Raw genomic sequence first — 18,095 nt, 5'->3', positions numbered from 1 at the left:
GAAGGTTCTCGTGGGAAAAGAAAAACACTGGCCCAGTGAATGCAGGCATCCCGATAACATGATTACAGTCTAGTGTATCATTGGCTGGGCCCACCCAGTTGTATTATGGAACAGGCTATCACAGATATATACAACAGAATTAGTATTCAATATAAGAACCATGTGTTCCTTGATTATCAAGTATATAAACAGTAGATGTTCCTCTGTGATTATTTTATTATGTGTATCTGAATCTGTATACAGAGATCATTAGGTGAAAGATTCAATCTGGTGTAAGATATTTCAGGCCAAATTGTAATTGGAAATTTTGTTCATTCCAGTGTGATGACTGTAAAGTACATACAGTGCTCTGCTTTCCTGGTGCCTAAAAGCCGCGTGCTGTTGCTGCACAAGTGCCTTCAGAGTTTAGCTTGAGTTCTTTTCTCAAGTGAAAAGAGAAGGCAGCCTATAGCTTCTTCAGGCTTTCTAAAAGCAAGGTTAGGTGTGCAGAATTTCATGTTGTTTAGAAAAAGGAAACTATGTTAGCTAGTTGTTTTTATAATCGCCCTTCTTTGAATTAAAGAAACGTGTGTTAGAAAAACATTATTTAATGGTAATGGATAGCATGTTTTGTGGAAGTCCATCTTAACGTTTCTTAGAAAGTTTAGGTTTTCACCCAATATTATACAAATAAACACTGACGTGCAGCCCTGTGGCTGATGTCAAGGATTAATTGACAGTGACAGGCTAGCTTTTTTAATCTTTCTGTTTCGTGATGGCGGTGGTCACATTAGAAGTTCGGTTTGAGGTAGTTTAGGATATTATATATGGTCTTATAGGAAATATACATATAAATTGTGACTGCAAAACAATAAACACAAAAGAGTTTGCTGTTTAAAAGAGAATTATACATAGACTTTTGAACTAGTAGCTTTTTGAGATTGTTTAAAACACTGCTTTACATTTCCAAACCTTTTTTGTTATGACCTGCCTTTCATATTCCATTATTTACCACTGTCTCATTACTTTTGGCTACTTAACATTTTGATGCATTAGTAGCTTCAGTTTATAAAGGTCTTTCCAATCCACTTCCACAGCCTTAGAGCTGTTCAGTTACACCTCCCAGGATATTGTATCCTATATCCATTTTTTTGGTATGTTCTATGGCAGAGACTGGGTCATAGGTATAGAAATGTGGGCCATAGGTATAGAAATGTGGATTAAAAATTACATCAGCAGGGATTGGGGACATGGCCTGGTAGTAACTGCCATTGGCATCTGGGGGACCTGAGTTAGACTCTAGCACCCACACGGCAGTTAAAATCCATCTGTAACTTCATTTCTAGGAAAATCTGATTCCTTATCCTGGCCTCTGAGGACACTACACATACATGGCACACAGAAATACTTTCAGGCAAAGCACCCATTCACATAAAATACAAATGAAAATAATTTTTAAAATATTTTTCTTTCTTTAGGAAAAAACAAGCTTAGAAAGAGTAGTAATGACAACACCTGAGATAACAACTTCCATTTTGAGGCCAGGAATGTAGCTCTGTAATATGGCACTCCTCTAAGCATTCAAGAAACTCCAGGTTTGATTCCTAGCATTGGAAAACAAACAGCCCCCAATGTATTTCACCTTAAATACCATGCAAGTAGTAGTAAGCTGCAATATTTTGCAGCATTTTATTAATATGTAGGCATTCATTTCATATTGACTACATATAATATATACTATTAATTAAAAGAGAATTAATTGGACTTTATATATATGTCTAGTTCAAGAATTGAGGATATTCAATGTTAATCACATTGATAACTGACATGTTCACTAAGAGCTAGACCATCTATCTCAGACCTTTCATAGTGTAAGTGATTTCATTGCTTCTATAAATTCAGAAACCTTGTCTTGATTAGCATGCATTTCTACAGGACCATACTCCTTAGTATATAGTAACTGAGATATGGCAGTGATGACCCATATACTTTTATCTGTTCTGTGGAAATTATGGTTTCTTCTAGTTAAGTGGGGCATATTCTGAAGTGACAGTGCTATTGAATGTATATCACAATATAAATGATAGGTATACAATCTCACGGTATACTTAGGCAGTCACTAATACAGGATACAGGTTTTGGTTAAAATTAGGAAAAATAAAAGTAACAGAAAGGAGTAAAATATAGAGGAGACAATAATGAGTTTTCAAGAAATTCTGGGCCAGCGGAAAATAAATCCAGAGATGTATTGTGGGGCAAAACAAAACAAAACAACAACAAAAAAAACAACAAGTTAGAGAATATTACCTTGGAAATCAAGGGGCTGGGAGTTCCAAATTAAGACATGGAGAGCAGTGAATAGACAGAAGGGATCAAACATGGACATAGTCATTTGAAGCATGGTAGTCATGGGTGATTTGTGTAAAAGTGATTTTTTTTTATAGGTAAAGATCAGACAGAAATGCATGAACATATAAGTAAGTACAAGGAAGGCTAGGCTATGAAGGCATTTTATTTCATTCACATTGATGCAATTCATGCAAGGTGATTAAAAAAACAGCAGCTCAAAGAGAAGTGGAAACTTTTGCAGCAGATGATTTCTGGAGGGTCTGAGATGATGTAGGAGGGGATATTTGAGCATGTACTGGAGAAGACAACAGGTGCCTTGTATACACTTGGCTGAATATGGGTTGAAAACAAATATTTTTAACAGAGGAAACCTCTCCAGCTCTTATGCATGCTGTGTGTCATAGTGTGAATGTTCAAGGGAAACTGTTTCTGGGATTTATTTCATTTTGGGTAACACTTTTCTGCAAGGTATAGTCTGAAAAGTGGTGTTCATAATGCTGGTTAACACTGAAGAGGGGGCAATGATGTTAAGAGACCATAAAGTTATCCATAACGTTGCTTCTGTTTTATATTTACTCTACAAATTTGGAAACCTTGATGGCCTCTAATTTGATTAATCACCTCTCAAGAGCTATGCCTGCTTCCTCCTAATAAGTATGTTTACTTAAGTGTTAGTCTGTTGCTTGGACTATTTTGCTTCTTCCTCCTTCTTCCCATTGAATTTTCTTATCTTTTTGACACATTTGTTTCCTTGTGATAGGGCAGGGCTGTTCCTCTCCGTGCTGCCACTAATGGGCTACATTGCACTTTTCTCACTGAAGCCATTCTTTTCTCTCTTAATGTGGGGGCATATTAGAGAAAAAGAAGGGTCATCCCTAACAACGGCACATGTGAATCCTGTCACTGGTCTTCTATGTCTCTGTGATTTCTTTCCCGAGGTTCAGTGATAATATTTCTAATAACAGTTGTAACACTTTAGTAGTCTTGTTGTTCCTGACTTTGAATATGTACTTTGGTAAAGAAATGGTTCAAATCTGCTATAAACTCAAGAAGTCAAATGCAAGGAAGCAATTTTCTCCTCAACCCTTAGAATATATGAGAGTTTAAACTCAATGCCAGACAAATGTTTGTTCCGTGAACTAGACACAAGCTGGTATGTGATATTTAAAATCAAACAAACAAAAATAAAAGTCATACAATAGGCTGAGAATGGGGCTCAGATAATAGAGTGTTTGCCTAGTGTACACAAAACTCTTGCTTCAGTCCCTAGCGGTGCATAAAACAAGACATGCTGTCACACACCAAAAACTCAGACCTTGGGAGACAGAGACAGGAGGATCAGAAATTCTCAGCTAAGTAGTGAATTCAAGGCCACATTGTAATAAACACTAGCCTGTCTCAAAAGCAAAACAAAACAAAATTATACAGACATGACTTCATAATAATATAAGCATTGTAAAAGAGATACTACAAAATCTTATCTTAATGAAGTCCATCCCAGAAAAAAATGTCATTGATAAATTTAATAAGAAAAAGAAAGGGAAAAAGGACATTAAAATGTTTTTTAATTGCTCTTATTAACCAAGAAAGAAATAAATTCATATGTTTCTTAGAGGAAATGTAACTAAAGTTAAAGCTAAAAGCAAATTTAAAATTTCATTCAACCTGGTTTAGGATATTGGAAATAGTAAGAAACATATAGGACATGGCAAATATGTTAACAATGCTTCAAATAAATTATATAAGAGACAAAGAAGTAAATATGACCTTATATTGAAGGGGGGGAAAATCACACTTACTATAGAGCAGTTGTCTAGAAGCCTTCTCTATTACATGGTTAGGACTCTAGACTCGCCAAACAGTAAGTAGCTCCTGTCCCTCCTGCCTCAGACCCTACTGACCAACATTTATCTTTGCTCTGTGAATGTGAATACTCTGGAAACTTTGTAACAGTGAAAGCGTGCAGAATCTGTGTTGTGATGGACTCCTGACTTCCACCCCAGAAAACCAGATGATTAAAATTAAGTTATAAGTTATGATGGAATAACCAGACCCAATTGTACATCTACAAAAGAATCCTACATCTAACATTGAAGGAACATAATGAAAGACAGGGCAGAAAGACTGTTGTAGCAAGAGTTCCAGAAATCCTGGTGGGACACAGTGTTTTCTAGACCTGAACGACAATATGACATTCATGAAATCTTGACAATATAACTACCTGAGCAAAGCCTCATAATGACTACACAATTTCATGTGCCAGTGTGAATAGGGGAATTTCACAAGTCCTCACACCTAGATGAGAGCTACAAGAAGTCAATGACTGCTGAAGAGGGGGTGAATCACTTTTCTCCAAGGTCAAAGCCTCTGCTAGATCAATTAATACAGAACAGTCTGGAGTTGGTGTTTTCTTTGGGCTGCCAACCAGCTTCCAAATAAAGACATGAAGACTTATTATTAATTATGAATGCTTAGCCTTAGCTTAAGCTTGGCCCACTATCTCTTTTAACTTAATTGAACCTGTTTCTATTCATCTACGTCTTTGCCTCAGGGCTTTTTACCTTTCTTTCATTCTGTATGCCCTACTTTCCTGCTTCCTCCATATCTGGCTATCTGGCCCTGTCATTTCCCTGTTGTCTGCTCCTCTTTATCCCTGAGCATAAAATCCTCCTCCTACTTACTCTTCCTGCCCAGAAGTCCCTCCAATACCTACCTTCTCACTCACTATCATCCATTCACCTTTTTTTTAGAGCTATCAGGTGCCTTATGCAGCCAAGGTAAAACATCAACACATCTTTACATAATTAAACAAGTGCAGCACATCTTTATATATTTAAACAAATGTCCCATAAATGCAACACATCCTTACAAAGATCTATGCATAGTTAAATAAATATTCTACAACAGCAGTCAACCCTTGGAAAATATAAGTAGTGGGAACACTAAATGTACACAATAGATAGCATATGTAAATAACAGTAATAGTTATAAAAGAGATCATGAGTTTGAGAAGGAATGGGGAGACACAGGAAGAGTTGGAAGGAGGAAAGAGGGAGTAGAAATGTTGTAAATAAAATACTCATGTATAAATTCTCAAAAAAATTAAACACACAAAAAACAAGAATCATTCTACTACAAGATATGCATGTACAGCAGTACTAAAATGTCACTTTGTACTGTTGAAATTAATATAATAACTTGTAACATGAATAATGAATGATCCAGAGACAGATATTGGGATTCAAGCTTCAAGCTGAAGATCAGAGAAGCAAAGCAGCCAGCCACTAGCTCTTACCTCTACCTCAGGATGAAATGACTGTCCTGTCCTCAGAGTGTCTGGAGAATAAATCTCTGATACTGACTACTAAATGTCCTATTCCTATCTTATATACCTCTCAATAGCTAGGGTTGAAGACATGTGATCCCAAATGTTCGGATCTTCTTTATGTGAGCTGTTTCTCTTTTAGACTGATTCACTCTAATGTAACCCTGGGTGACCTTGAACTCGCAAAGACCTACTGCCTTTTCTCCTGAGTCCTGGGATAAAAGGTGTCTACCATTACCACCTGGCCTCTATGGTTAGCTAGTGTGGCTGCTGGGATTAAAGGTGTGTATCACCACTGCCTGGATCTATGGCTATGGCTAGCTTTGCATTTTGATCCCCAGTGGCTTTTTTAAATCATAAATACTATCTCACCACAATAACTAACATTTGTCATTACATAATATTAATAAAATAGATTGATTGTTTCCTTTAAAAAAACAAAATAATGTAAAGTAGAACACTGTAAGACTTTAGTTACACAGGACACTAGTTCAGTAGTTTCAATTTATAAATTACACACACCTCTAGACATACAAAAGAACAAACACATATTTTAATGAGCTCAACTGGAAGAACAGGTAAGTATGTTTAGTCTTTTTATTATCACCATTAAAATTGAATCAGAGGCTGAAACTAGAGTAGAGTTCAATTATCACTTTTATTGTTTGAGGATTACATACACATAGGATGTCTTTTGTTCGTGTCAATTCTCCACTCTCTCCCATTCAGTTCCAATTCCTCTCTCTGCACCTCAACAGTTTTTGCTACCAATTCCACATGTTCCTCCAAGAATCAAAATGCCTTTGAGGTTCTTAACCTTCAAAAAAGCCATGTTATCTTTTAGCCATGCTAGAAAACACCATTGTGTGTAAATAACTCATCTTACTGAAATCTATTAATATATTGTCTACAATTAATTGTGCTTCCTACCATCTCACAGCTTACATACCATTTGATTTCAGCTTGTATTGCTTTCTACCATCTCACAACTAATATACCTCTTGATTTTGACTTTAATTACCACTTTTCTACTGAAAGCAATTTTTGAATGTTTAGTGCTTCTTCTTTAATTTTTACCCTCTTTGAGCTCTTAGGATCCATTATCCTTAGCTTTGGGATGTCAGCATGAAATATTTGCTGGGCTAGACTAGGCCCTTGTTATGCCTGACTCCTTTGCAATTCTATTCATCCCTAACATCACTTTTCTAAAGGAGGAAAGACCAAAGAATAATAGAGAACCTGAAATGATAATTATCTACATAGATAATTTCCGAATAAGGAGATTCCAGTGAATAATGGCAAATGTGAAAGTATAAACATAGAAATAAATTTAGGGTAATCTATTACAAAACAATAACATCAGTATATAAGCACTGATAGGAACAGAAAGTTTTCTTCCCTAGCCCCCAGATTTTACCATTCTAAAATAAAGAGCAAAGGTGAAAAAACTACAATATCACTGATTATTGTTTTTCGAAACAAAATTACTTTTCTCTGGATAGCATAAGATGGCACAGTAACTGAGTTCCATGCTCTCTTCTCCTTACCATCTTGCTGTGCTCAACTAAATAAATTTCACACAGATGTCTGGGTGGTCTGATTTTTTTTCAACAGTTTCAAACTGACCTACTTCTACAGGAATGGGTGTGACTATTTAAACACACCCAAATTTGACTCATTCAGTCCTCTTTCTTATGTCTTCCACTGTTTCCAAAATATTGATTAACTGAGTTAATGAACAAAACTACATATCTTATCAATTTAGGAAAGGATGACTGTTAACTAGAAATACATCTAAATTCAATTTCCATTTTAAACATAAAATAATAGAACCAGAATTCAATAAATGTGTTATTATCTTTTCTTGTTTTGTTAGATAAAGAGCAAGTTACAAGTTGAAATTACTTGAGATGAACAAGATACATAATGAATAGGAAGAAGAAAAAATCAGAAAGCTTTCTGTTCATTGGCTATATTAGTAAGTATATGCTATCTAAAAGTCATGACTTACAAATTTCAACCAAATTTAGAATTTTCTTTTAAAAACTTGATATCTTGTGTAAGCTCAAGATTTTATGCCACTTTGATAAGATATTACAAGCCTTGGAACAAAGAGAAATAAATGGAAAAACATTACCTCTTTTTAAAACCTTATTTCTTGCTTTTATTGTGGAGAGATGATACTCATGGGTTCATTTGTGTGACTATGGTGTACTTACCTGTATGCGTGTGTATATGTATAGAGACCACAGGTTGATTTTGAGTGTCTTCCTTCTTTGACATAGGGCCTCTCACTGAACATAGAACTTGCAATTTTGGCTAGACTGGTTGACCATCAAGACTCACGTCCCACCCCCAGCACTAGGGTTACAGATGTGCAGTCACACCAGACTTCTTATCTGAGTTTTGTTTGCAAGGAGTTGAGGATACATTCTTTCTCACTCCAGTTACAAGTAAAGGTACCTAATTACCTTATATAGAAAAAATAGCATTCCTCTAGACATATCTAAAGAAAAAAAAAAAGCATGTGACCATGTAAAGAAAACCAATGTTGGAGCAACCAACCTAGAGACTCCTATAAATTCATGGACATCACTTTGATATATTAGAAACAATGTTATGGCATTATTCTTTCTTTGTGAGCCTGGCACTCTCTTGCCTCTCTTGTATATCCTAGCCCATTACAATCACTGGGACCAAACAACATCCCTAGCTTACTCTTATGTCATACTAGTATGTGATTGATATTGGTTATAAATTGGAAGGAGGCAACAAGAACTACTTCATTTCAACTTTCACTATGGTGTCTGGAGGTTATGGAAGCATAAGAAGATGACTGAGAGTCTGAGGCCTTGGCACATAGGCAAATCTTTCCCAGTTTTCCCAGCATCAGTGAGAGTGGAGGCCAGATGTCTAGCTGAGAGTCATTAATTTGTTTAGAAGATGAAGACTGCTAATAGTTCTCTGAGAGAAGCACAGGAATCACAGCTCTCCAGCAACTCAGCTCTTACTTGGTAGGATCTTTTTATTTCTTAAATGGAAGCTATTTTCCGCTTTTGCTTTCCTGGTATAACATACCATTTGGATGCACTGACAGAAGGAAAGCTTGGTCTCTGGAAACAACGAACATCTACGTAGATTGCCACCTTGGATTTGTAATGTGACATAATTAAATTTAGATGTTATGAATTGGTGCATTGCTAGTAGAAAGCTGGAGATTGATAATCACACTTACACAGTGGACATGACAAGCATTCATTCAAGATACGTTGTATAATTAGTTGCCTAGTATGAAATGTGAAACAAACAAACCAGAAAACAAGAGGCCTGTTTCACTTAATCATAAGTGATTATAACACGGGTGAGTAGAAAGTTATGATGACTGCTTAGATATGAGAGATATTATTAAATAAAACATCCAAATAAGAACATTATGTTATTTTAATGATTGTCAGACAGTGCTATAGATGGAAAGTCATGAATCACATTCCTAGGACTGCCACTTTTATATGAAAGGTGAGTGGTAAAATGGCACCAGTTTCTGCAATAAAAGAATTCTTTGGCTTTTACTGGAATAAATATTGGAGATATTTGTGAGAATTTTTCTAAGGATATTAGACCAAAAAAGTAAAGCACAATGCTGGCATCAAATTTAACAAGTTCTAATAATTTCAAAATTGTTACTTTTTATATATTACATGTATACATAAAAGAAAGTACCTAACACCTTAGAAAGAGAGTGTTCAGGTGAATATGTCATTTTGGTAACACATTAAAAGATATTGAACGTTTTTGATAAATTTCTTTATAAAATTTGATTATAAAAGTCCTAGTTTAGATTGCCCAGACCTTGTAACTGAGACCCATGTTCAGGGGATCTGAGTCAGTCCAATGCTGGTTTCCCAACTATCTAAGGGACTTCCAACAGTAGAACCAGGATGTATCCCTGGTGCACAAAAGGACGTTGGGAGCACAGTCCCCATGGAGGGATACTCCCTTAACCTAGAGGCAGGAGGGAGAGCCTAGTTTCTACTCCAAATGACTTGACAGACTTTGTTGATCCCTCCTGGAAAGCATCAACCTCCCTGTGGAGTAACGGAGGGAGGGAAGGAGAGAGGGAGGGAGGGAGAAAGGGAGGAAGAGGGAACTTAAATATATATATATATATATATATATATATATATATATATTTAAAATAAGAAAAAAATAATTTAAAAAATCATGAAATAAAAGTCCTAGTTCAAAAATTATGGCTGTTGGTAGACATTGTGGTAGACACGATAAAGACTAAATGGTAGAAATGCTCTTCCTGGATAGTGAGATCAACAACTAACTTATCCATGGAGCCCTCATCTAAGGCCTGTTGGAAACAGGAGCAAACACCCATAACTAAACACTGAGTCAAAGTAGAACCCAGATGCAGAGGGAGAGGACAAGACCAGGCAGCAGAAACACATAGAGACAGCTTACCTGAACAAGGTGGAGCTAATGGGCGCCCCCCAGACTGATGGGACTGACTCAGGCCCCCCTGAATATGGGTCTCAGCCAGAAGGACTAAGCAGTCTAAGGGACCTCAGACAGTGGAACCAGGATGTATTCCTGGTGCACAAAAGGACCTTGCTAACACATCCCCCATGGAGGGATAACTGCTTTAACCTAGAGACAGGAGAGAAGCCCTAGCTCTTACTTCACATGACCTGTCAGATCTACATGACTCCAACTGGATGGCATTCCTCTTCATATGGAATTGGGCTGGGGGGATGGGAGGGGAGGGTGTTTAGAGTGCATGAGAGAGGGTAAAAGGGAGGGAGGGAGAGGGAACTGGGATTGACATGTAAAATAATAAGTTAAATTTAAAAAATGCTTTGACTCCAAAATTTAAGTTCAAGGACAAGTTACTGGGGAAAAGGATTTCTATTTTTGTTTCCACAGAAAATGAAAAGCTATGGATTCCTTCCAGACTAATGAGGTTTGATCAAGCCAGACCACCTGAAACAGAGTACAAGGTGATCCTACATTCAAAACAGCTGGACAAAGCAGCCTTGCAGACTACAGCCAGGATTTCTGCATCTTCTTAGAATCCCCCATGACAACGCCCCTTACCAGCAGGAAGTAGTTTGGAAAGAACGACACTCAACTTCCCAAATATTGTCTATAAATGTTTGTTTTCATTTAAATGGACTTGGTTATATAAAATAATAAAAAAACTAAAAAAAAAAAGACTAAATGCTAGTACTTAAGGTAGCACTTAAGTACTTTGTTCTGTTATGAAACAGTTGAGAATGACTGCTACAAGCACAGAAAAACTATTTTTTTCCCAGAGCATTGACTAATTGTTTGCTTTCTAGTATTAAAATACATGGTGGATAAACTGAAGTATTACTGATTTTTAAAATCTCATATCTAGACAGGATATGAGTTGAGTCATTAACTTAGATACAGTCTCTTACTCAATTTTAAGAACATAGCCATTTTATATTCATGTGTCCATTCAGAGACAAGATGCAAGTCAGCCTGGTCATCTTGAGATGAGTCCTGAGGCACAAGTAAGTTATATTCATATTCAATGGCCTTTTCTCAAAGAAAACAATGGTTAGATTTTAGAACTGCTGTGTGTTAGACCAGAGGTTCTCAACCTGTGGGTTGAGAGCCCTTTGGGGATCAAATGACCCCTTCAAGGTAGTCACCTAAGCCTATTGGAAAACATAGATGTTTACATTATTATTCATAACAGTAACAAATTACAGTTGTGAAGTAGCAACAAAAATAATCTTATGGTTGGGGGCCACCACAACATGAGGAATTGTATTAAAGTATCACAACATTAGGAAGGTTGAGAACAACTGACTTAGACCTTTACAGGGTTGACAGAATAATGGTTTTGACCTTTGTTGTTGGGGATCTAAACCATTATGGAGCTCAGTCAGAGAGAGTAGTGGTTAGTAACATGAGGGAAGTACTTGATTTGAGCTGGTTGGTATATGGCTGTGATGTGATATTTCCCCTTTGGAAATTGGCTATTGGGAGACACATAGCATCTGACACAATACCCACAGGACTACCTGATCATTGAGTGCAAGCTACTGTAGCTCAAGTAAAAAACAAACAGCAAAATAATTATCCTTGAGTGAAGAACAAATCAAAGATTACATGTTTTCCCTGATAGCAGTTCAGAAATCATGACCATCCCTAAGAACTTGAAAGATTATGTTGTTTCATGATCACTCAATTTGGCTTGTGGAAAAGGTGGGGGAGTCTTGAAATGAATTATTTATCACAAATAAAATGAAATTGTAAGTGATATTCTAAATACAGTGTCACTACTAGAGCAAATCCAATCCAGTTGATAAATGAACATTTTTCTTTTCTCATGATTCTGTCTCCTACCTTCCTGAATATCACTAGGAAGGAATTTAGTTTGATAAGCCATCTGTTTATAGTCTAGCGAAAGCTTGTCTGTTTCTTCACTTTTCAGCTTAATTATGATTGACTTCCTCAAATTTGAATGTTTTAGTACTCACAAAGTGTTTTCTCACATAGTCTTTAAAACTTATTTTGATGTAGAAACTTTCATACACACACACACAAACACACACACACGATTTCCTGTTTTGGCTTTTGTATTACATTCATATAATCCTCAGTGAATGACTATATGTAATTCTTAGTTGTTTTTCCATTTAACTACTTTCCCAAGGAGAAATGTCCATTTAACAGGAAAAGAGACTGTGTGCCAAATTTCTCAAGTGAATCCCAGGCCTTGTGTGTGTTCACTAAGGAAAGGTCAAAGAGCAAGTGGGAGTGTACTAAAGCATGTACACTGTTTTCAACAAAAACCATGTCTCTGTGGAATAGTGAACTATCAAGAACCAGATGACTTGATGACTCGGCCCACTCCTGTTATAGACAAAGGGACTGTTATGAACAGCCTGAAGCCATTACAAACTTACAGTGTAGGGGAAATAGTATTTGTCTGCTATAGTTAATAAAATACTTCCTATGACTTGGTTGGTATATGACTTGCCCTAATACAACCTTAGTATTTTTAAATAGCGTGTCATTTGAAGTGCTATTCCCTTAATGCCAGCCATTATTCCTACTTATACTGTATTGGATGACATTTTAACAATTTGCAAATAAAAGCATGTGAGTGGCACAAAAATAAAGCAATTCCAAGTGATTATTGTAGCTCGGTGCATTGGGTTGTTGATAACTCAAACACCCTTCCCTCTTAAACATCAAGTGTAATAGTTTAAAGCAAAAGAAAAAAAAGAATTTCAATGCTGTATAAAGTTAAAATAGATGGTGCTTATTAATTAGCAGGAGTCACTGGTCATATTAAAGTCAGTGTGGAGCTCTGGGTGGAGACATTTCTTTTCTTCTTTCCAGATGGCTTCTGTAGCTTAGCCAGCATTAAAAACCAATGATGGAAAATGCATGTGTGCATTGAATGATGAACTTGCCAAAGATCTTACAAAAGAAGAAGATGCTTCCTATGTTAGGGATAAAGTGCAAGGGGAATCTTGGAGGAGTCTATGGCAGGCAAGGGTGACCGAGGCAGGGTAATAAACATGCCAGGCAAGCAGATCTTAATTAAGAAGTTTTTTTGTTTGTTGTTTTGAGAGAGAGGACAGAAGAGAAGAGGGAGGCAGGAAAAGTCCTGTCTGCCCCAGGGGAACAGAAAGAAAGAGAGGGAGAAAGAGAGCCTAAGTGGGCAGGGATCTTCCTTTTAAAGGGGTCCTTTTTCACTTGCTTGCGGATTAGGAAATCATGGAACTCTGAGCTGACCAGGGTACTGCCTGAGTGCATTCTGCCAGGTGACAGGGTCAGGCCAGCATAATGCCTAAATCCTTATACCCTAACTCCTAGGCCCAATATGTTCTTCATCTCAAGAGCATTTACTGTCTTTTGGAAGAACATCATTGTGGTTATTTGAAATAAAATGGTCCCCAAAGAGAGTGGCACTCTTTGGAGTTGGTATGGCCTTGTTGGAGGAAGTGTGTCACTGTGGAGATGGGCTTTGAGGTCTCATATATGCTCAAGACATGCTCAGTGTGACATTCAAACCACTTCCTGTTGCCTGCAAGATATGGGACTCTCAGCTACTTCTCCTGTCTGCCTGCATGCTGCCGGGCTTCCCATCATGATGATAATGGACTGACTTCTGAACTATAAGCCGGACCCAATCAAATGTTTTCCTTTATAAGAGTTGCTGCGGTCATGGTGTCTCTTCACAGCAACAAAAAAGCTAACTAAAACAGTCATCACTAGCTCTCAAACACTTAGCTCCTATATAATCCAGTCTGTAAGATAGTGGCAATGGCAAGTAATTTAAATATTTTAAAGCCAAACATGCAAACCCATAGAAATAAGGCATATAAAAAATTTATCCAAGAATATAACATGCTATTAAATTACATGGCAAGTGATTTCCCCCACAAACTTCTGCTTAATAAACACTGCAGGCACATACTCACTGGATCCATACAGATAAGAATTTTCTGAACATTTCAAATCTCTAATGATTCCTGCTTCCAGAGATAACAAAATCACTAGCTGAATTGACATTGCACCATCCATAATATAAAATCTGGAAAAGGTACAACAACAGTTTTGACATTATTTTCAACAAAAAAAAAATTATTAAATGAAGAAACTATGCTATCTAAAATAAGTGAATGGTATATAGCCCAGAACCATGGCACTTTCTACATACAAACTTGAAAGATGGAGCCCAGCAAAACTGTGGATATCTTAGTGTTATATTGCTATGATGATACAACATTTACAAGAAATCATTTGACTGGAGGATTGCTTACAGTTTCAGAGGGTTAGTGCACAATACTCATGGCAGAAAGCAGACAGCAGACAGGCATAGCATTGAAGTAGTAAAGCTGAAAGTTTTCCTTTTTTTCCATTGAGTTTGAATGTGTTTTTTTTTGGGGGGGGGGGGTTGGTTGTTTTTTGTTTGTTTGTTTGTTTTGTTTTTGTTTTCATGCAGGCTGCAGTCTCCCCTTACTATTCTCCTTCCAGTCTTTCTACCCAACCCCCTGTCTCTTTTCCCATACCCAATATACTCCCCCCTCCATTTCTGTATTAAAAAAAAAAAAAGATAGGTCATGTCATATCAAGTTGCAGTAAGACTAAGCACCTCCCCATTTATTAAGACTGGGTAAGGCAACCCAGTAAGAGGAGTAGGGTCCAAAAATCCAGTAAAAGTCTGAGACACCCCAGTTCCTACCAGAGGGTCATGCTACACAACTGTAACACATATGCAAAGTGCCTAGGTCAGTTCCATGTAGGCTTTCTGGTTATCAGTTCAGTCTCTATGAGCCCCTGGGAGCCAAGATTAGTTAGTTGATTCTGTGAGGTTTGTTTGCTTGTTTGTTTGTTTTGTGTGCGGTATCCTTGACACCTCTGGCTCCTACATTCCTTTCCCTGCCCCTTTTGCAGGGCTCCCCAAGCTCTGCATAATGTTGACTGTGGGCCTGCATCTGTTTCCATCAGTTGCTGGATGATGAGTCTCTCTGATGACAACTGGGTGAGTCATCAGTCTGGTGCCAGGAGATGTCCAGTTCAGGCTGCAAATCTGCTATTGCTAAGAGTCTTAACTGGGGTCCTCCTTGTCGATTCCTGTGAGACTCCCTTGGGCCAGTTTTTTACCTGACCATGAAATGTTCCCCCTTTCCAGTAGTCTTTTTCAGTATTCTCCCATCCTGTCCCCCAAACGTGATGGCTCAGTTCCCATCCTCACCTGCCTTCAATCCACTCACGAAATCTCTTCTATTTCCCCTTTGCAGAGAGATCCAGGCATCCCCCACCCCCATGAATCCTCCTTGTTACCTCCTTGTTACTCTCCATATCTGTGGATTTGTAGTATAGTTACCCTTTATAGCTAATATTCACTTTTGACTGAGTACATACCATGTTTGTCTTTCTCACTCTGGGGTAATTTTTTCCTAGTTCCATTCATTTGTCTTCAAACTTTCTGAGACAGAACACATACTGACACTGCTCCAGTGGCTAAGAATTAGAAACCAGATAGGCCAGGCACCTTGGGGAAAACAAAAGCTGTACTGATGGGAGATGTCATTCTGTAAATATGTTTCTCATACTGGTTAATGAATAAAGCACTGTTGGACAATAGGAAAGCAAGATAGGAGGGACTAGGAGACAAGGAGGAAAGAGGAAGTAGTAGGGAGGAGTCAGCATGTAGAGATGGGAGAGAGAAGAATGCCGGCCCTACTCTCTGGTAAGATGAGACCACGTGGAAATACTTAGATTAATAGAAATGGGTTAATAATTAAGACAGAGCTAGCCAATAAGAAACAAGTAACTTGTTTTATATCAAATACAGAGTCTCTGTGTGTTAGTTGGGGCTGGTGCCACGATGGTTCCCGGCCGGCAGGAAAAAAAACCTTACTCATACACTGAATAATACTCCATTGTGTAAATGTACAACATTTTCTTTATCCATTCCTTGGTTGAGGAAGATCTAGGTTATTTCCAGGTTCTGGAGAACTTTACATTCTAATCTGCAGGCATGGCTACTAAAGTGTCTGGACTTGGTGGGATAACAGAGTAAAGAAACATTTTGTAAGAAAAACAAAACAAACAAAAAACCTGAAGCCCTGAAAGTAAGAAGTCCTACTGTCCTTTCTTTCACTGTCTCTGAATTCACAGCAAAAGAAAATTGATTTGAACATTCTTTTCTATGTAGGCATCATTATAATATTTCCAAAAGGAGGGATGGGGAATAGTTCATCAGTTCTTGATTCTTTTTAGGGGGCCCTATTCAGTTCCTAGCACCTACATAAGGAGCCTCCAGTTCAGGAAAATCCAATACCATCTTCTGGCCTCTGCAGGCACCTGACACATGTGGTATACATGCATGCAATCCAAAACACTCACATGAAAATTAACATGTAAATCTTTAAAATACGACTCTCTACTCCTCCCTGTTCTAGAGACAGCTTCATTTTTTCATGCAGTGCCAGCCTCATTTCTGAGACACAGTGGTAAAGGTTGGAGTGAACGGATTTGGCCTTATTGGACGCCTGGTTACCAGGGCTGCCATCAATTCTGGCAAAGTGAAAATTGTTGCCATCAATGACCCCTTCATTGACCTCAATGGTCTATATGTTGCAGTATGACTCTACCCACGGCAAGTTCAAGGGCACAGTCAAGGCTGAGAATGGGAAGCTTGTCATCAACGGGAAGGCTATCACCATCTTCCAGGAGCAAGATCCCGTGCTGGCGCCGAGTATGTTCTGGAGTCTACTAGCGTCTTCACCACCATGGAGAAGGCTGGGGCCCAAATGAAGGAAGGGGCCAAGAGGGTCATCCTCTCTGCCCCTTCTGCTGATGCCCCCATGTTTGTGATGGGTGTGAAACATGAGAAATATGACAACTCCCACAAGATTGTCAGCAACGCTTCCTGCACTACCACCTGCTTAGCCCCCCTGGCCAAGGTCATCCATGACAACTTTGGCATTGTGGAAGGACTCATGACCACAGACCACAGAAGACTGTGGATGGCTCCTCCGGGAAGCTGTGGTGTGATGGGCGTGGGGCTGCCCAGAACATCATCCCTGCATCCATTGGTGCTGCCAAGGCTGTGGGCAAGGTCATCCCAGAGCTGAACGGGAAGCTCACTGGCTTGGCTTTCCGTATTCCTAACCCCAATGTGTCTGTCGTGGATCTGACATGCCGCCTGGAGAAAGCTGCCAAGTATGATGACATCAAGAAGGGCCCACTGAAGGGCATCCTGGGCTACACCGAGGACCAGGTTGTCTCCTGCGACTTCAACAGTGACTCTCACTCTTCCACCTCTGACGCTGAGGCTGGCATTGCTCTCAATGACAACCTCGTAAAACTCATTTCCTGGTATGACAATGAATTTGGATACAGCAACAGAGTGGTGGATCTCATGGTCTACATGGCCTCCAAGGACTAAGAGCCCATCCTGGACCATCCACCCCCAGCAAGGACATGAACAAGAGAAAGGCCCTGGCTGCTGAGCAGTCCCTGTCCAACAACCCCCAACACTAATCTCCCTCATTTTCCATCACAGACCCCCAGAATTAAGGGGCTTAGGGAGCTCTGCTCTCTTGAGTATCATCAATAAAGTTCACTGCACCTGTAAAAAAAATCTTTCAAATACTTCAGAAAATATAGTCTTATGGATTTACAGAATATAAACATCACATTCTTCATTTGTATCTTTTCTTTGGGGGGGGAAGCAAACTACAAGGCATTGTAAAAACAGATGCACAGAATGAAAAATCCTGGAGTTGTTCAGGACCAAAAGATGACAATATAAATATTCAGTACCAGAACTCAAACATTTATGACAGTTACAAAGGAAGAAAAAAGAAAAAAAATTTCTTAGAAACACATCAAAGACATAGATAGTTATATATGTCTTATGTAAGTAGTTGTG

At 38.3% G+C, this 18,095-nt stretch overlaps 1 pseudogene; it reads left to right on the top strand.

Moving 5' to 3' along the window:
- The first annotated feature begins 16,766 nt into the window (after window positions 1-16,766).
- LOC127222350 (glyceraldehyde-3-phosphate dehydrogenase-like) lies at window positions 16,767-17,624 on the top strand (annotated as a pseudogene).
- Window positions 17,625-18,095: the final 471 nt, after the last annotated feature.

Source organism: Phodopus roborovskii, unplaced genomic scaffold (assembly GCF_943737965.1).
Source record: "Phodopus roborovskii unplaced genomic scaffold, PHOROB, whole genome shotgun sequence".
Lineage (NCBI taxonomy): Eukaryota > Metazoa > Chordata > Mammalia > Rodentia > Cricetidae > Phodopus > Phodopus roborovskii.
The sequence above is the reverse complement of the archived record's forward strand: the minus strand, read 5'-3'. Positions and strand labels throughout refer to the sequence as shown.